The following is a 21,101-nucleotide window of genomic DNA, read 5'->3' as shown; positions in this document are numbered from 1 at the left end:
CTTTGAAAAAATTAACAAAATTGATAAACCATTGGCTAGACTGACTAAAGAAATACAGGAAAGGAAACAAATAACCCGAATAAGAAACGAGAAGGACCACATCACAACAGACACAACTGAAATTAAAAGAATCATATCAGATTATTATGAAAAACTGTACTCTAAGAAATTTGCAAACCTAGAAGAAATGGATGAATTCCTGGAAAAACACTACCTACCTAAACTAACACAATCAGAACTAGAACAACTAAATAGACCCATAACAAAAAAAGAGATTGAAACGGTAATCAAAAAACTCCCAACAAAAAAAAGCCCTGGCCCGGATGGCTATACTGCAGAGTTCTACCAAACTTTTAGAGAAGAGATAACACTACTACTAAAGGTATTTCAAAGCATAGAAAATGACGGAATACTATCTAACTCATTCTATGAAGCCACCATCTCCCTGATACCAAAACCAGGTAAAGACATCACAAAAAAAGAAAATTACAGACCTATATCCCTCATGAACATAGATGCAAAAATCCTCAACAAAATTCTAGCCAATAGAATTCAACAACATATCAAAAAAAAATAATTCACCACGACCAAGTGGGATTTATACCAGGTATGCATGAAGGCTGGTTTAATATTAGAAAAACCATTAATGTAATCCACCATATAAATAAAACAAAACACAAAAACCACATGATCTTATCAATTGATGCAGAAAAGGCATTTGACAAAGTCCAACACCCATTTATGATAAAAACTCTCACCAAAATAGGAATTGAAGGAAAATTCCTCAACATAATAAAGGGCATCTATGCAATTTTTTTTTTTTTTTATGCAAAGCCAACAGCCAACATCACTCTAAATGGAGAGAGCCTGAAAGCATTTTCCTTGAGAATGGGAACCAGACAAGGATGCCCTTTATCACTGCTCTTATTCAACATTGTGCTAGAAGTCCTAGCCAGAGCAATTAGGCTAGACAAAGAAATAAAGGGCATCCGGATTGGCAAAGAGGAAGTAAAATTATCTCTATTTGCAGATGACATGATCTTATATACAGAAAACCCTAAGGAATCCTGTAGAAAACTACTGAAACTAATAGAAGAGTTTGGCAGAGTCTCAGGTTATAAGATAAACATACAAAAATCACTTGGATTCCTCTATATCAACAAAAAGAACATCGAAGAGGAAATCACCAAATCAATACCATTCACAGTAGCCCCCAAGAAGATAAAATACTTAGGAATAAATCTTACCAAGGATGTAAAAGACCTATACAAAGAAAACTACAAAGCTCTACTACAAGAAATTCAAAAGGACATACTTAAGTGGAAAACATACCTTGCTCATGGATAGGAAGACTTAACATAGCAAAAATGTCTATTCTACCAAAAGCCATCTACACATACAATGCACTTCCGATCCAAATTCCAATGTCATTTTTTAATGTGATAGAGAAACAAATCACCAACTTCATATGGAAGGGAAAGAAGCCTCGGATAAGCAAAGCATTACTGAAAAAGAAGAAGAAAGTGGGAGGCCTCACTCGACCTGATTTCGGAACCTATTATACAACTGCAGTAGTCAAAACAGCCTGGTACTGGTACAACAACAGACACATAGACCGGTGGAACAGAATTGAGAACCCAGATATAAATCCATCCACATATGAGCAGCTGATATTTGACAAAGGCCCAGTGTCAGTTAATTGGGGAAAAGATAGTCTTTTTAACAAATGGCGCTGGCATAACTGGATATCCATTTGCAAAAAAATGAAACAGGACCCATACCTCACACCATGCACAAAAACTAACTCCAAGTGGATCAAAGACCTAAACATAAAGACTAAAACGATAAAGATCATGGAAGAAAAAATAGGGACAACGTTAGGAGCCCTAATACAAGGCATAAACAGAATACAAAACATTACCAAAAATGACGAAAAGAAACCAGATAACTGGGAGCTCCTAAAAATCAAACACCTATGCTCATCTAAAGACTTCACCAAAAGCGTAAAAAGACCACCTACAGACTGGGAAAGAATTTTCAGCTATGACATCTCCAACCAGCGCCTGATCTCTAAAATCTACATGATTCTGTCAAAACTCAACCACAAAAAGACAAACAACCCAATCAAGAAGTGGGCAAAGGATATGAACACACACCACACTAAAGAAGATATTCAGGCAGCGAACAGATACATGAGAAAATGCTCTCGATCATTAGCCATTAGAGAAATGCAAATTAAAACTACGATGAGATTCCATCTCACTCCAACAAGGCTGGCATTAATCCAAAAAACACAAAATAATAAATGTTGGAGAGGCTGCGGAGAGATTGGAACTCTTATACACTGCTGGTGGGAATGTAAAATGGTACAACCACTTTGGAAATCTATCTGGCGTTATCTTAAACAGTTAGAAATAGAACTATCATACAACCCAGAAATCCCACTCCTCCCAATATACCCTAGAGAAACAAGAGCCTTCACACAAACAGATATATGCACACCCATGTTTATTGCAGCTCTGTTTACAATAGCAAAAAGCTGGAAGCAACCAAGGTGTCCATCAACGGATGAATGGTCAAATAAATTGTGGTATATCCATACAATGGAATACTATGCATCGTTAAAGAACAGTGACGAATCTGTGAAACATTTCATAACATGGAGGAACCTGGAAGGCATTATGCTGCGCGAAATTAGTCAGAGGCAAAAGGACAAATATTGTGTAAGACCACTGTTATAAGATCTTGAGAAATAGTATAAACTGAGAAGAACACATTCTTTTGTGGTTACGAGGGGGAGAGGGAGGGAGGGTGGGAGAGGGTTTTACTGCTTAATTAGTAGATAAGAACTGCTTTAGGTGAAGGGAAGGACAGTACTCAATACATGGAAGGTCAGCTCAACTGGACTGGACCAAAAGCAAAGAAGTTTCCAGGATAAACTGAATGCTTCAAAGGTCAGCGGAGCAATGGGACCATGGTTTAAGGGGACTTCTAAGTCAATTGGCAAAATAATTCTATTATGAAAACATTCTGCATCCCACCTTGAAATGTGGCATCTGGGGTCTTAAATGCTAACAAATGGCCATCTAAGATGCATCAATTGGTCTCAACCCACCTGGATCAAAGGAGAATGAAGAACACCAAGGTCACACGATAACTAAGAGCTCAAGAGACAGAAAGGGCCACATGAACCAGAGACCTACATCATCCTGAGACCAGAAGAACTAGTTGGTGCCCTGCCACAACCGATGACTGCCCTGACAGGGAGCACAACAGAGAACCCCTGAGGGAGCAGGAGATCAGTGGGATGCAGACCCCAAATTCTCACAAAAAGACCATACTTAATGGTCTGACTGAGACTAGAGGAATCCTGGCGGTCATGGTCCCCAAACCTTCTGTTGGCCCAGTACAGGAACGATTCCCGAAGACAACTCATCAGACATGAAAGGGACTGGACAGTGGGTAGGAGAGAGATGCTGATGAAGAGTGAGCTAATTATATCAGGTGGACACTTGAGACTGTGTTGGCATCTCCTGTCTGGAGGGTGGATGGGAGGATAGAGAGAGTTGGAAGATGGGAAAATTGTCAAGAAAGGAGAGACTGGAAGGGCTGACTCATTAGGGGGAGAGCAAGTGGGAGTACAGAGTAAGGTGTATATAAACTTATATGTGACAGTCTGACTTGATTTGTAAACGTTCACTTGAAGCGCAACAAAAGTTAATAAAAAAAAAAAAGTAGGCATCTTCTGCTTAGTGGCAATAGTCCATCCCCAAAATTAGATATTCTGCACAAAAACAACATTAAATGACAGCCTATTTCTTATTGTTTTATACAGGAAAAGTTACAATGCATTACACATCAGCTCAGAACCTCTCGCCAATTTCTTATAATATTAGGGAATCACGGTAAAAATTCCTATATATAGATAACATGAAAATAGGGAGAAAAATGCTGAAAACAGTATTCTAGAAAATCAAACCATCAGCAATTGCTTAACATGTAGTAAACACTGTATGTCCTCTCTGCTGATACTTGGTGTCCCACTATTCTATATACTATTTTGTTAAAATACTGTATTGGCGTTTTGAGATGTAAATATAATTTTTTTTTTCCTATATAAACACCAGCCAAAAAGTGTCGTATTGAGAGATAAACACAGTCTATGAAATTTGAGTATCCAAAACCTAGAGTTGTTCCACCAGGAAAAAGTGAATTGGTGAGGTGTTTTGCTGGGTATGCCTGTACTTTGTTAGCTCAGGATTCAGGTTGCTCTGGACTTGTGTCCAGCTTCTGTCTATTCCCAGAGTTATCCTTGGAGGCCAAGAAAAAGGACCAAGTGCCTCTTAGGATCTTAGATTAGAGATAGCTGGCTGGCTTGCAACCCTAAAAGCTAGTCTTGGATGGAAAGGTGCGTTAGGCTGACTTTTACCCACCAATTCCTCTCTTTGGGGCAGGAGTGTGGATTTTGAATTCATGAGATAGTGGACGGAGCAAGTGATGTTCAGATGACCCACTTTCAAGGATTTGAGGGGAATAGTCCCAGGAGTATAGAGCTGAGCTACATTTTTCATACTGAAGTCTCAGGAGGAGAAACCCCTGTATTACCTTGGTTGATGAAAGTTGAAATGACCAACAGGTGTAATGGAGCAATAGGGTAGGGGAGTGTTCTGTGTGTAGATGTCTTTGTAAAAAACACCATTCATGTGACTCTGAGTGGCCCAGAATGTGACTGGGCATAAACCCTTCCTTTGCGAGTTGCTGTTCATTGAGAATCCTGGGAAGCTTATGTTTCGGGAGCAAGAATCCTGTTCATTATTGAGAAGCTTGGAAAACTGAGTTTGTGAGGGAGTCCATCCCAGAGAAGGTAGGCCTTTCAGCCGTGGTATAAATTTCCTATTTTAAGTCTTGGAATAATTCAAATAATTATTGAACACTGTTCAAGGCATCAGGGATACAACTGTGGACAACATAGATGAAGCCCCCGTTTTCATGGAACTTATACGCTGGTGGTGGTGGTGGGGAGAAAGAATGAACAGCTGTACAAAGAATATATAGTACAATAGGAGTGAGGCCTATGAAGAAAAATAGGCTGCAGGAAGGGGAAGCTCTCCAAGGAGGGGGCATTTCAACCAAGAGCTGAGTGAGTGAGCTGCGTGAATATCCCAGACATCACGGGCAGAGGGAGCAGCGAGTGCAGGAGCCCTGAGATGAGAGGATGTTCTAGAAACAGCAAAGGGCGGTGTGGCTGGGGCGCAGTGAGGGAAAGGCACAGTAGGGCTGTGAGCAGGGTATAGCAAGATATGATTTGCATTGATAGACTTCTTTCTGCTGGGAGTACCATACTGTGCCCGATACAGCAAGAAAAGAAACAATTAAAAAAGAAAGAAAAGAAGTGGCAATATCCTTATGGAACTTAAATGCTCACAGTATAATGCAAACAAAAGCCTTAGTGGCCTAATACAAGTGGTGAAGTGTTTTATATGCAAAAGAGGACTAGGCTTGAAAGAATGGGTCCTTGATGGAGTTCACCAGTGATTTCAAGAAAGTGGTGAGTTCTAAGAAAGTTTTAAAGTAAGGAAAGACTGTGTCTTGACATAGTACTGAGGGGCCTAAGGGCATTGCAGGCAAGGGTGAACCGCTACGTGTATTATAAGCCATTCTCCAAGCCAGGCTTATAAATATATGTCAGCTGAGGCTTAGAAATTCTTATGCAGCCTCATGAAATTCCTTTTAAAAACTTATTTGACTACAGGGCGTTTTCTAATTGCTTAAGTGCCTGAACAGATTTAGTTAATTGAATTTCAGGGTCAAGTTAGTTGTGTAGACGTGGATTGATACTCTTTTAGAAAGTGTTTTTAAACTTCCAAATCTATACCGTGCAGGGGACCTTTGAGGTTCAGAAGCTGAGTGGTGGAATGTTCGAAGTCCTGTGCCAAATGTCCACGTTTTCACTTCCCTGTGTTTATAAGGGTAGTTCTCTTGAGAAAGTTTAAGGCTATATTTTTCTTTGCATATAGCTACATTTAAATTAAATATTTCTTGGCCTTCAGAAGGAGACCTTATGTTTAGAATGTAAAGACATGGTCTAAATTATAAAACAAAAAGAATCTCACAATTATACAAAAAATTTAAACTAAGATTTGTATGTTTTGATAGCGTGGTATAAGATTTTGGTACATGGTATAAGGAAAATCAGAAACCAGTCTGCGCTGTCACTAATTATTATGTTTAGAAGTCCACACAAGGACATTGTTTCAGTTTGGTTAGAGTAACAAAACCTCATCCATATGATGGTTAAGGAAAATAGCAGTTTCAGGCATCCCAGTCAGATGTTAACTGTTAACCAACTGCAGCAGCGTGGCCTCTGAGAGGATGGTAGGTGCGATCTCTGAATAGAATCTCTTTAAGTGTTGAGCATGGATTGAAGCCATGGGCTTACTGGTATAAAAACCAGAAAGGCTTACTGCTAGCACTGGCTGGCCTGGTTTAAGTATGTTTGAAATTTTAAGTTAATATTTTTACTGTGTAATATGTTAACACAAAACCATTCACATAGTTTTATCAGTACAAAAGAACAACAACAAAAAAAATAAAGCTTCTCGGTTATGTGGGATGGCATTTATCTTTCTGGTTGTATTCATTTTTAGGAGTCGGAATGGATACTGAATCATTTATTTAATGATTTTGAGTAATTTGGATCCCCTTGGATGATGTGACTAAGCTATTTGATTGCAGATTAGAAGCCTTGCTTTGCAGAGGTTGTTTAGGTCACCTCTGATTTTTCTCCATTTCCTGTCCTAGGCTAAATACATGTTTACCTTTAGCATAAACCAAGGCAAGCAGACTAATTAGGGAATGCCAGATTGGAGGGGTATGGGTCACTATTTCCAAGTGGTTTCAAATGAAACCACTATTGCCACAAATATGAATGCCTGCATGCTTAGAGGTTGTGTTTTGAACTTTGTTGTGATCTTTAGATCCTTATCGTTATTAGGTTACTGTGTTTCCAGGCCTCCACACTTTGGCTTGCACCCAAGGCTAAGTTAAAGTTTTCTAACTTTTAAAGGATTAACTGGAGCAACACAGGTGGTGTTATGTACACTGCACATGCGTAGCCCTTACCTTTACCGTACGCAGCAGAAATAGCACCTGAAGATGAAAACACAAGGAGAGATGCATGTCATCTACTCGTATGTATTTCTGTTTCGTAGAGGTGACGATAGGCCTCATGGCCAAGAGTTAACTCTCTGCTGACCCACGGGCCTGTAGGACAGTGAAAGGCTCCACCTTTGTGACCAGGTCACTCTGTAACTGGTCGTAACCTCCCTCTTACAAAAAACTGAGAGCACAAGTGCTCTTCTGTTAAATTCACAGGGATAAAGAATCAGTTGAGCTGACTGAGTACCTCCAGTTCTCTGACCTTCCTGTAGGTAGGAGATTTTGGAAAAGTTTAGGGAAAGAGCTTAGCAAGAAAATAGGTAAGTCAGGAAAGCAAACCAGTAGTCAGGAAAGTTTTTGTAAGTGTGCAAAGTTTTTTTTTGTGTGTGTGTGTGTGTGAGTGATTTTTTTTTATTTTTATAATTTTTATTGTGCTTTAAGTGAAAGTTTACAAATCAAGTCAGTCTCTCACAATAAAACTTATATACACCTTGCTACATACTCCCAATTACTCTCCCCCTAATGAGACAGCCTGCTCTCTCCCTCCACTCTATCTTTTCGTGTCCATTTCCCCAGCTTCTAACCCCCTCCACCCTCTCATCTCCCCTCCAGGGAGGAGATGCCAACATAGTCTCAAGTGTCCACCTGATCCAAGAAGCTCACTCCTCACCAGCATCCCTTTCCAACCCATTGCCAGTCCAATGCATGTCTGAGGAGTTGGCTTCAGGAATGGTTCCTGTCCTGGGCCAACAGGGGGTCTGGGGGCCATGACCACCGGGGTCCATCTAGTCTCAGTCAGACCATTAAGTCTGGTCTTTTTATGAGAATTTGGGGTCTGCATCCCACTGCTCTCCTGCCCCCTCAGGGGTTCTCTGTTGTGTTCCCTGTCAGGGCAGTCATCGGTTGTAGCCGGGCGCCATCTAGTTCTTCTGATCTCAGGATGATGTAGTCCCTGGTTTATGTGGCCCTTTCTGTCTCTTGGGCTCGTAATTGCCTTGTGTCCTTGGTGTTCTTCATTCTCCTTTGATCCAAGTGGGTTGAGACCAATTGATGCATCTTAGATGGCTGCTTGCTAGCATTTAAGACCCCAGACGCCACTCTTCAAAGTGGGATGCAGAATGTTTTCTTAATAGATTTTATTATGCCAATTGGCTTAGATGTGCCCTGAAACCATGGTCCCCAAACCCCTGCCCCTGCTACACTGGCCTTCGAAGCATTCAGTTTATTCAGGAAACTTTTTTGCTTTTGGTTTAGTCCAGTTGTGCTGACCTCCCCTGTATTGTGTGCTGTCTATTTCCCTTCACCTAAAGTAGTTCTCATCCACTATCTAATTAGTGAGTACCCCTCTCCCACCCTTCTTCCCTCCCCCCTCTCGTAACCACAAAAGAATGTTTTCTTCTCAGTTTAAACTATTTCTCAAGTTCTTATAATATGGTCTTATACAATATTGTCCTTTTGCAACTAATTTCACTCAGCATAATGCCATCCAGGTTCCTCCATGTTATGAAATGTTTCACAGATTCCTCACTGTTCTTTATCGATGTGTAGTATTCCATTCTGTGAGTATACCATAATTTATCCATTCATCCGTCGATGGGCACCTTGGTTGCTTCCAGGTTTTTGCTACTGTAAACAGTGCTGCAGTAAACATGGGTGTGCATATATCTGTTTGTGTAAAGGCTCTTATTTCCCTAGGATATATTCTGAGGAGTGGGATTGCTGGATTGTATGGTAGTTCTATTTCTAGCTTTTTAAGGAAGTGCCAAATCAATTTCCAAAGTGATTATACCATTTTACGTTCCTACCAGCAGTGTAGAAGTGTTCCAATCTCTGCACAGCCTCTCCAACGTTTATTCTTTTGTGTTTTTTAGATTAATGCCAGCCTTGTTGGAGTGAGATGAGTTCTCATTGTAGTTTTGATCTGCATTTATCTAATTGCTAATGATTGTGAACATTTCCTCATGTATCTGTTAGCTACCTGAATGTCTTCTTTAGTGAAGTGTCTGTTTATATCTTTTACCCATTTTTAACTTGGGTTATTTGTCTTTTTGTAGTTGAGTTTTTATAGTATCATGTAGATTTTAGAGATCAGGCGCTGATCAGAAATGTCACAGCTAAAAACTTTTTCCCAGTCTGTAGGTAGTCTTTTTACTCTTTTGGTGAAGTCTTTGGATGAGCATAGGTGTTTGATTTTTAGGAGCTCCCAGTTATCTAGTTTTTCTTCTGCATTCTTAATAATGTTTTGTATACTGTTTATACCATGTATTAGGGCTCCTAACGTTGTACTCTGTCTATAGGGTCGCTATGAGTTGGAATTGACTCAACGGCACCAGGTAACGTTGTCCCTATTTTTTCTTTCATAATGTTTATCGTTTTAGATTTTAAATTTAGGTCTTTGTTTTTTTTTCTTCCTCCAAATTTTTTTTTTATTAACTTTTATTAAACTTCAAGTGAACGTTTACAAATCCAATCAGTCTGTCACATATAAGTTTACATACATCTTACTCCGTACTCCCACTTGCTCTCCCCCTCTTGAGTCAGCCCTTTCAGTCTCTCCTTTCGTGAGAATTTTGCCGGCTTCCCACTCTCTCTATCCTCCCATCCCCCCTCCAGACAAGAGTTGCCAACACAATCTCAAGTGTCCACCTGATATAATTAGCTCACTCTTCATCAGTGTCTCTCTCCCACCCGCTGACCAGTCCCTTTCATGTCTGATGAGTTGTCTTCGGGGATGGTTCCTGTCCTGTGCCAAGAGAAGGTCTGGGGACCATGGCCGCCGGGATTCCTCTAGTATCAGTCAGACCATTAAGTTTGGTCTTTTTGTGAGAATTTGGGGTCTGCATCCCACTGATCTCCTGCTCCCTCAGGGGTCCTCTGCTGTGCTCCCTGTCAGGGCAGTCATCGACTGTGGCTGGGCACCAACTAGTTGTTCAGGTCTCAGGGTGATGTAGGTCTCTGGTTCATGTGGCCCTTTCTGTCTCTTGGGCTCTTAGTTGTCGTGTGGCCTTGGTGTTCTTCATTTTCCTTTGCTTTTTTCCAGGTGGGTTGAGACCAATTGATGCATCTTAGATGGCCGCTTGTTAGCATTTAAGACCCCAGACGCCACATTTCAAAGTGGGATGCAGAATGATTTCATGATAGAATTATTTTGCCAATTGACTTAGAAGTCCCCGCAAACCATGTTCCCCAGACCCCCGCCCCTGCTCCGCTGACCTTTGCAGCATTCATTTTATCCCAGAAACTTCTTTGCTTTTGGTCCAGTCCAATTGAGCTGACCTTCCATGTATTGAGTGTTGTCTTTCCCTTCACCTAAAGCAGTTCTTATCTACTGATTAATCAATAAAAAACCCTCTCCCACCCTCCCTCCCTCCCCCCCTCGTAACCACAAAAGTATGTGTTCTTCTCAGGTTTACTATTTCTCAAGATCTTATAATAGTGGACTTATACAATATTTGTCCTTTTGCCTCTGACTAATTTTACTCAGCATAATGCCTTCCAGGTTCCTCCATGTTATGAAATGTTTCAGAGATTCGTCACTGTTCTTTATCGATGCGTAGTATTCCATTGTGTGAATATACCACAATTTATTTACCCATTCATCCGTTGATGGACACCTTGGTTGCTTCCAACTTTTTGCTATTGTAAACAGAGCTGCAATGAACATGGGTATGCATATATCTGTTTGTGTGAAGACTCTTGTATCTTTAGGGTGTATTCCGAGGAGTGGGATTTCTGGGTTGAATGGTAGTTCTATTTCTAACTGTTTAAGATAACGCCAGATAGAGTTCCAAAGTGGTTGTACCATTTTACATTCCCACCAGCAGTGTATAAGAGTTCCAATCTCTCCGCAGCCTCTCCAACATTTATTATTTTGTGTTTTTTGGATTAATGCCAGCCTTGTTGGAGTGAGATGGAATCTCATCGTAGTTTTAATTTGCATTTCTCTAATGGCTAATGATCGAGAGCATTTTCTCATGTATCTGTTGGCTGCCTGAATATCTTCTTTAGTGAAATGTGTGTTCATATCCTTTGCCCACTTCTTGATTGGGTTGTTTGTCTTTTTGTGGTTGAGTTTTGACAGAATCATGTAGATTTTAGAGATCAGGCGCTGGTTGGAGATGTCATAGCTGAAAATTCTTTCCCAGTCTGTAGGTGGTCTTTTTACTCTTTTGGTGAAGCCTTTAGATGAGCATAGGTGTTTGATTTTTAGGAGCTCCCAGTTATCTGGTTTCTTTTCGTCATTTTTGGTAATGTTTTGTATTCTGTTTATGCCTTCTGTTAGGGCTCCCAGGGTTGTCCCTATTTTTTCTTCCATGATCTTTATCGTTTTAGTCTTTATGTTTAAGTCTTTGATCCACTTGGAGTTAGTTTTTGTGCATGGTGTGAGGTATGGGTCCTGTTTCATTTTTTTGCAAATGGATATCCAGTTATGCCAGCGCCATTTGTTAAAAAGACTATCTTTTCCCCAATTAACTGACACTGGGCCTTTGTCAAATATCAGCTGCTCATATGTGGATGGATTTATATCTGGGTTCTCAATTCTGTTCCACCGGTCTATGTGTCTGTTGTTGTACCAGTACCAGGCTGTTTTGACTACTGCAGTTGTATAATAGGTTCCGAAATCAGGTCGAGTGAGGCCTCCCACTTTCTTCTTCTTTTTCAGTAATGCTTTGCTTATCCGAGGCTTCTTTCCCTTCCATATGAAGTTGGTGATTTGTTTCTCTATCACATTAAAAAATGACATTGGAATTTGGATCGGAAGTGCATTGTATGTGTAGATGGCTTTTGGTAGAATAGACATTTTTGCTATGTTAAGTCTTCCTATCCATGAGCAAGGTATGTTTTCCACTTAAGTATGTCCTTTTGAATTTCTTGTAGTAGAGCTTTGTAGTTTTCTTTGTATAGGTCTTTTACATCCTTGGTAAGATTTATTCCTAAGTATCTTATCTTCTTGGGGGCTACTGTGAATGGTATTGATTTGGTTATTTCCTCTTCGGTGTTCTTTTTGTTGATGTAGAGGAATCCAAGTGATTTTTGTATGTTTATTTTATAACCTGAGACTCTGCCAAACTCTTCTATTAGTTTCAGTAGTTTTCTGCAGGATTCCTTAGGGTTTTCTGTGTATATAATCATGTCATCTGCAAATAGTGATAACTTTACTTCCTCCTTGCCAATCCGGATACCTTTTATTTCTTTGTCTAGCCTAATTGCCCTGGCTAGGACTTCTAGCACAATGTTGAATAAGAGCAGTGATAAAGGGCATCCTTGTCTGGTTCCCGTTCTCAAGGGAAATGCTTTCAGGTTCTCTCCATTTAGAATGATGTTGGCTGTTGGCTTTGCCTAGATGCCCTTTATTATGTTGAGGAATTTTCCTTCAATTCCTATTTTGGTGAGAGTTTTTATCATAAATGGGTGTTGGACTTTGTCAAATGCCTTTTCTGCATCAATTGATAAGATCATGTGGTTTTTGTCTTTTGTTTTATTTATATGGTGGATTACATTAATGGTTTTTCTAATATTAAACCAGCCTTGCATACCTGGTATAAATCCCACTTGATCAGGGTGAATCATTTTTTTGATGTGTTGTTGGATTCTATTGGCTAGAATTTTGTTGAGGATTTTTGCATCTATGTTCATGAGGGATATAGGTCTATAATTTTCTTTTTTTGTAATGTCTTTACCTGGTTTTGGTATCAGGGAGATGGTGGCTTCATAGAATGAGTTGGGTAGTGTTCCGTCATTTTCTATGCTTTGGAATACCTTCAGTAGTAGTGGTGTTAACTCTTCTCTGAAAGTTTGGTAGAACTCTGCAGTGAAGCCATCCGGGCCAGTGCTTTTTTTTGTTGGGAGTTTTTTGATTACCGTTTCAATCTCTTTTTTTGTTATGGGTCTATTTAGTTGTTCAACTTCTGAATGTGTTAGTTTAGGTAGGTAGTGTTTTTCCAGGAATTCATCCATTTCTCCTAGGTTTTCAAATTTGTTAGAGTACAGTTTTTCATAATAATCTGAAATGATTCTTTTACTTTCATTTGGTTCTGTTGTGATGTGGTCCTTCTCGTTTCTTATTCGGGTTATTTGTTTCCTTTCCTGTATTTCTTTAGTCAGTCTAGCCAATGGTTTATCAATTTTGTTAATTTTTTCAAAGAACCAGCTTTTGGCTTTGTTAATTCTTTCAATTGTTTTTCTGTTCTCTAATTCATTTAGTTCAGCTCTAATTTTTATTATTTGTTTTCTACTGGTGCCTGATGGGTTCTTTTGTTGCTCACTTTCTATTTGTTCAAGTTGTCGGGACAGTTCTCTGATTTTGGCTCTTTCTTCTTTTTGTATGTGTGCATTTATTGATATAAATTGGCCTCTGAGCACTGCTTGTGCTGTGTCCCAGTGGTTTTGATACGAAGTATTTTCATTCTCGTTGCTTTCTAAGAATTTCCTTATTCCCTCTTTGATGTCTTCTATAACCCAGTCTTTTTTCAGGAGGGTATTGTTCATTTTCCAAGTATTTGATTTCTTTTCCCTAGTTTTTCTGTTATTGATTTCTAGTTTTATTGCCTTGTGGTCTGAGAAGATGCTTTGTAAAATTTCGATGTTTTGGACTCTGCAAAGGTTTGTTTTATGACCTAATATGTGGTCTATTCTAGAGAATGTTCCATGTGCGCTAGAAAAAAAAGTATACTTCACAGCAGTTGGGTGGAGAGTTCTGTATAAGTCAATGAGGTCAAGTTGGTTGATTGTTGTAAGTAGATCTTCCGTGTCTCTATTGAGCTTCTTACTGGATGTCGTGTCCTTCTCCGAAAGTGGTGTGTTGAAGTCTCCTACTATAATTGTGGAGGTATCTATCTCACTTTTCAGTTCTTTTAAAATTTGATTTATGTATCTTGCAGCCCTGTCGTTGGGTACATAAATATTTAATATGGTTATGTCTTCCTGATCAATTGTCCCTTTTATCATTATATAGTGTCCTTCTTTATCCTTTGTGGTGGATTTAAGTCTAAAGTCTATTTTGTCAGAAATTAATATTGCTACTCCTCTTCTTTTTTGCTTATTGTTTGCTTGGTATATTTTTTTCCATCCTTTGAGTTTTAGTTTGTGTCTCTAAGTCTAAGGTGTGTCTCTTGTAGGCAGCATATAGATGGATCGTGTTTCTTTATCCAGTCTGTGACTCTCTGTCTCTTTATTGGTGCATTTAGTCCATTTACATTCAGCGTAATTATAGATAAATAAGTTTTTAGTGCTGTCATTTTGATGCCTTTTTATGTGTGTTGTTGACAATTTCATTTTTCCACATACTTTTTTGTGCTGAGACGTTTTACTTAGTAAATTGTGAGATCCTCATTTTCAGTGTTTGACTTTATGTTAGTTGAGTCGTTACGTTTTTCTTGGCTTTTATCTTGAGTTATAGAGTTGTTATACCTTTTTGTGGTTACCTTATTATTTACCCCTATTTTTCTAAGTAAAAACCTAACTTGTATTGTTCTATATCGCCTTGTATCACTCTCCATATGGCAGTTCAATGCCTCCTGTATTTAGTCCCTCTTTTTGATTATTGTGATCTTTTACCTATTGACTTCCATGATTCCCTGTTATGTGTATTTTTTTTTTTGATTAATCTTATTTTGTTTGTTTTTGTGATTTCCCTATTTGAGTTGATATCGGGACGTTCTGTTTTGTGTCCTTGTGTTGTGCTGATATCTGATATTATTGGTTTTCTGACCAAACAATATCCTTTAGTATTTTTTGTAGCTTTGGTTTGGTTTTTGCAAACTCTCTAATCTTGTGTTTGTCTGTAAATATCTTAATTTCGCCTTCATATTTCAGAGAGAGTTTTGCTGGATATATGATCCTTGGCTGGCAGTTTTTCTCCTTCAGTGTTCTGTATTATGTCGTCCCATTCCCTTCTTGCCTGCATGGTTTCTGCTGAGTAGTCTGAACTTATTCTTATTGATTCTTCCTTGAAGGAAACCTTTCTTTTCTCCCTGGCTGCTTTTAAAATTTTCTGTTTATCTTTGGTTTTGGGGAGTTTGATGATAATACATCTTGGTGTTTTTCTTTTTGGATCCATCTTAAATGGGGTTCGATGAGCATCTTGGATAGATATCCTTTCGTCTTTCATGATGTCAGGGAAGTTTTGTGTCAGGAGTTCTTCAACTATTTTCTCTGTGTTTTCTGTCTCCCCTCCCTGTTCTGGGACACCAATCACCCGCAGGTTATCCTTCTTGATAGAGTCCCACATGATTCTTAGGGTTTCTTCATTTTTTTAAATTCTTTTATCTGATTTTTTTTCAGCTATGTTGGTGTTGATTCCCTGGTCCTCCAGATGTCCCAGTCTGCATTCTAATTGCTCGAGTCTGTTCCTCTGACTTCCTATTGCATTGTCTAATTCTGTAATTTTATTGTTAATCTTTTGGATTTCTACATGTTGTCTCTCTATGGATTCTTGCAACTTATTAATTTTTCCACTATGTTCTTGAATAATTTTTTTGAGTTCTTCAACAGTTTTATCAGTGTGTTCCTTGGCTTTTTCTGCGATTTGTCTTATTTCATTTGTGATGTCTTGAAGCATTCTGTAAATTAGTTTTTTATATTCTGTATCTGATAATTCCAGGATTCTATCTTCATTTGGGAAAGATTTTGATTCTTTTGTTTGTGGGGTTGGAGAAGCTGTCATGGTCTGCTTCTTTAAGTGGTTTGATATGGATCGCTGTCTCCGAGCCATCACTGGGAAACTAGTTTTTCCAGAAAATCCGCTGCATCCAGTCCAAATCCCGGCGGGACGATTCCCTGGCTCGGACGCTGCTCTCTCCGCTCCAAGACCTGTCACTGCCTCCCGGGGACTTCTCCCACCGGCTGCGTCACCACGCCGCCTGCACGAACCGGCTGGGCCCCCTCCCGGTGTTAGTTCAGGGGGGTGGAGCAGCTCTCTGTGCCTGTGCCATACCTGACTGGTACGCTGGCTCCAGGCTCTGAAAACAATCGCTGCTTCCCCGTATTAGTTCGTTCTCCGTCTCTAAATCTGTGTTTGTTGTTCAGGGTTCGTAGATTGTTATGTATGTGATCGATTCACTTGTTTTTCCGTGTCTTTGTTGCAAGAGGGATCCGAGGTAGCGTCTGCCTAGTCCGCCATCTTGGCCCCGCCTCCAAATTTAGGTCTTTGATCCATTTTGAGCTCGTTCTTGTGCATGGAGTGAGGTATGGGCCTTATTTCATTTTTTTGTGGATGGATATCCAGTTATGCCAGCACCATTTGTTAAAAAGACTGTCTTTTCCCAATGTAACTGTGTTGGGGCCTTTGTCAAATATTAACTGCTCATACGTGGATGGGTTTATGTCTGGTTTCTCAATTCTGTTGCATCGGTCTATGTATCTGTTGTTGTACCAGTACCAGGCTGTTTTGACTACTGTGGCGGTATAATAGGTTCTAAATTCAGGTAGGGTAAGGCCTTTCACTTTGTTCTTTTTCAGTAATGACTTATTTATCCATGGCCTCTTTCCCTTCCATATGAAGATGGTGATTTGTTTCTCCATCTCATTAAAGAATGTCTTTGGGATTTGGATCGGAATTGCGTTAAATCTACAGATTGCTTTTGGTAGATTAGGCATTTTTATAACGTTAAGTCTTCCTATCCATGGGCAAGGTATGTTTTTCCACTTATGTAAGTCTCTTTTGGTTTCTTGCAGAAGTGTACTGTAATTTTCTTTGTATAAGTCTTTTACATCTCTGGTAAGATTTATTCCTAAGTATTTTATCTTCTTGGGGGCTACCGTAACTGGCGTTGATTTGGTGATTTCCTCTTCGATGTTCTTTTTGTTGGTTAGAGGAATCCAACTGATTTTTGTATGTTTATCTTGTATCCTGATACTCTGCTGAACTCTTCTATTAGTTTCATTAGTTTTCTGGAGGATTCCTTAGGGTTTTCTGTGTATAAGATCATGTCATCTGCAAATAGAGATACTTTTACTTCTTCCTTGCCAATCTGGATGCCCTTTATTTCTTTATCTAGCCTAATTGCTCTGGCTAGGACCTCCAGCACAATGTTGAATAAGAGTGGTGATAAAGGGCATACTTGTCTGGTTTCTGATCTCAGTTGGAATGCTTTCAGGTTCTCTCCATTTAGGGTGATGTTGGCCGTTGGTTTTGTATAAATGCCCTTTATTATGTTGAGGAATTTTCCTTCAATTCCTATTTTGCTGAGAGTTTTTATGATGAATGGGTGTTGAACTTTGTCAAATGCCTTTTCTGCATCAATTGATAAAATCACGTGATTCTTGTCTTTTGTTTTATTTATGTGGTGGATTACATTAATTGTTTTTCTGATGTTGAACCATCCCTGCATACCTGGTATGAATCCCACTTGGTCATGGTGAATTATTTTTTTGATAAGTTGTTGAATTCTATTGGCTAGAATTTTGTTGAGGATTTTTGCATCTACATTCATGATGGATATAGGTCTATGATTTTCTTTTCTTGTGGTGTCTTTACTTGGTTTTGGTATCAGGGATATGGTGGCTTCATAGAATGAATTTGGTAGTGTTCCTTCCTTTTCTATGCTCTGAAATACCTTCAGTAGTAGTGGTGTTAACTCTTCTCTGAAAGTCTGGTAGAACTATGCAGTGAAGCCGTCCGGACCAGGGCTTTTTTGGGGGGGAGTTTTTTGATTATCGTTTCAATCTCTTCCTTTTTTATGGTTCTATTTAGTTGTTCTACCTCTATTTGTGTTAGTTTAGTTAGGTAGTGTGTTTATAGGAATTCATTTATCTCTTCTAGGTTTTCAAATTTGTTAGAGTACAATTTTTCATAGTAATCTATATGATTCTTTTAATTTCAGTTGGGTCTGTTGTAATATTGCCCATCTCATTTCTTATTTGGGTTATTTGCTTCCTCTCCTGTTTTTCTTTTGCCAGTTTGGCCAGTGGTTTATCAATTTTGTTGATTTTTTCAAAAAACCAGCTTTTGGTCTTGTTAACTCTTTCAATTGTTTTTCTGTTTTATATTTCATTTAGTTCTGCTCTAATTTTATTAGTTGCTTTCTTCTGGTGCCTGAGGGATTCTTTCGTTGGTCTTTCTATTTATTTAAGTTGTATGGATAATTCTTTGATTTTGGCCCTTTCTTCTTTTCGGATGTGTGCATTTATTACTATAAGTAGACCTCTGGGCACTGCTTTAGCTCTGTCCCAAAGGTTCTGATAGGAAGAGTTTTCATTCTTATTGGATTCTATGAATTTCTTTATTCTGTTCTTAATTTCTTCTATAACCCATTCGTTTTTGAGCAAGGTGTAGTTCAGTTTCCAGTGTTTGATTTCTTTTCCCTGCTTTTTCTGTTATTGATTTCTACTTTTATGGTTTTATGATCAAAGAAGATGCTTTGTAATATTTCAATGTTTTGGATTCTGTTAAGGCTTGCTTTATGACCTAATATGTGGTCTATTCTAGAAAATGTTCCATGTGTGTTGGAAAAGAAAGTATACTTGGGTGCTGTTGAGTGGAGTGTTCTGTATATGTCTATGAGGTCAAGTTGGTTGATTGTGGCATTTAGATCTTCCGTGTCTTTATTGAACTTCTTTCTAGATGCCCTGTCCTTCACTGAAAGTGGTGTGTTGAAGTTTCCTACTATTATTGTGGAGCTGTCTATCTCACTTTTCAATGCTGATAGAGTTTGTTTTTATGTATCTTTCAGCCCTGTCATTTGGTGCATAAATATTTAATATGGTTATATCTTCTTGGTGTATTGTCCCTTTAATCATTATATAGCGTCCTTCCTTATCCTTTCGGATGGATTTAACTTTAAAGTCTATTTTGTCAGAATTAATATTGCCCCTCCTGCTCGTTTTTGATTGTTGTTTGCTTGATATATTTTTTTCCATCCTTTTAGTTTTAGTTTGTGTGTCTAAGTCTAAGGTGTGTCTCTTGTAAGCAGCATATAGACGGATCTTGTTTTTTAATCCATTCTGCCACTCTCTGTCTCTTTCTTGGTGCATTTAGTCCATTGACATTCAGGGTAATTATGGATAGATATGAATTTAGTGGTATCATTTTGATGTCTTTTTTTCTGTGTTGTTGACAGCTTCTTTTTCCCACTTAATTTTATGTGCTGAGTAGATTATTTTTATATATTATCCTGTACTCATTTGTTGTTGATTTTGTTTCTGCTGAGTCTGTATTTCTTTTTGTATTTTATTTTGATGAGTTGGATAGTTTGTCTCCTTTGTGGTTACCTTATTATTTTTCTAAATGCAGCGTAACTTTTATTTCTTTGTATTGCCATATCTTCTTCTCCATATGGAAGGTGTATGATTGCATTTCTTAGCCCCTGTTTATTATTTTAATGTTGTCTCATATAGTAACATCGCTGTTACTGTGTTTTGAGCTTTTTTTTTTTTTTATAATCTTGCTTTGTTTTTTTTGGGTTTCCCTCTCTGGGTTGATGTCTGGTTGCTCTTCCCAGTGTTCTAGTCTTGGGTGGATACCTGATATTATTGATTTTCTAATCAAATAACTGCCTTTAGTATTTCTTGTAGTTTTGGTTTGGTTTTTACGAATTCCCTAAACTAGTGTTTATCTGGAACTGTCTTAATTTCACCTTCATATTTAAGAGACAGTTTTGCTGTATATATTATTCTTGACAGGCAATTTTTTTCCTTCAATTTTTTAAATATGTCGTCCCATAGTCTTCTTGCCTGCATGGTTTCTTCCAAGTAGTCTGAGCTTATTGTTATTGGCTCTCCTTTTTAGGTGACTTTTTGTTTATCCCTCGCTGCTCTTATAATTCTGTCTTTGTCTTTGGTTTTGGCAAGTTTGATTATAATATGTCTTGGTGACTTTCTTTTAAGATCTACCTTATATGGAGTTCGATGAGCATGTTGGATCGATATCTTCTCATCTTTCATGATATCAGGGAAGTTTTCTGCCAACAAATCTTCAACAATTCTCTCTGTGTTTTCTGTTATCACTCCCTGTTCTGGTATTCCAATCACTCGTAGGTGATTTCTCTTGATAGAGTCCCACATGGTTCTTCAGGTTTCTTCATTTTTTAAAAATTCTTTTATCTGATTTTTCTTCAAATATATTAGTTCCCAATGAGGAACATCATGATAAATGGAGAAAAGATTGAAGTTGTCAAGGATTTCATTTTATTTGAATCCGCAATCAACAGCCATGGAAGCGACAGTCAAGAAATCAAAAGATACATTGCATTGGGTAAATCTGCTGCAAAGGACCTCTTCAAAGTGTTGAAGAGCAGAGATGTCACCCTGAAGACTAAGGTGCGCCTGACCCAAGCCGTGGTATTTTCAATCACATCATATTCATGTGAAAGCTGGACAATGAATAAGGAAGACCGAAGAAGAGTTGATGCCTTTGAATTGAGGTGTTGGCAAAGAATATTGAATATACTACGGACTGCCAAGAGAATGAACAAATTTGTCTTGGAAGAAGTTCGGCCAGAATGCTTCTTAGAGGCAAGGATGGTGAGACCGCGTCTTACATACTTTGGACATGTTGTTAGGAGGCATCAGTCCTTGGAGAATGATATCATGCTTGGCACAGTACAGGGTCAGCAGAAAAGAGGAAGACACTCAACGAGGTTGATTGACACAGTGGCTGAAACAATGAGCTGAAGCATAAGAACGATTGTAAGTATGGCACAGAAACAGGCAGTGTTTCGTTCTGTTGTGCATAGGGTTGATATGAGTCAGAACCGACTCGACGGCACCTAACAACAGCAACAACATATTAGTCCCGAGTGATTTTGAGTTCCGCAATTCTTGTTTCTACTTGCTCAATTCTGCTCCTCTGACTTTCTTTTGAGTTGTCTACTTCTGTATTTTTGTTGTTAATCTTCTGAATTTCTGATTGCTGTCTATGGATTTTTCCAGCTTATTAAACTTTCCGTTATGTTCCTGAAAAATCTTTCTGATTTCTTCAGTTGCTTTATCTATCTGTGTGTTCC

General features: G+C 38.7%; 1 protein-coding gene across 4 annotated transcripts in view; it reads left to right on the top strand.

Moving 5' to 3' along the window:
* The window catches only part of GALK2 (galactokinase 2), a 276,880-nt gene that overhangs the window by 120,608 nt on the left and 135,171 nt on the right, over nt 1-21,101 (top strand). The window lies entirely within an intron of this gene.

This window comes from Elephas maximus, chromosome 10 (assembly GCF_024166365.1).
Source record: "Elephas maximus indicus isolate mEleMax1 chromosome 10, mEleMax1 primary haplotype, whole genome shotgun sequence".
NCBI classification, from domain to species: Eukaryota; Metazoa; Chordata; class Mammalia; order Proboscidea; family Elephantidae; genus Elephas; species Elephas maximus.
Note: the sequence above shows the minus strand (reverse complement) of the source record. Positions and strands in the feature narration are given on the sequence as shown.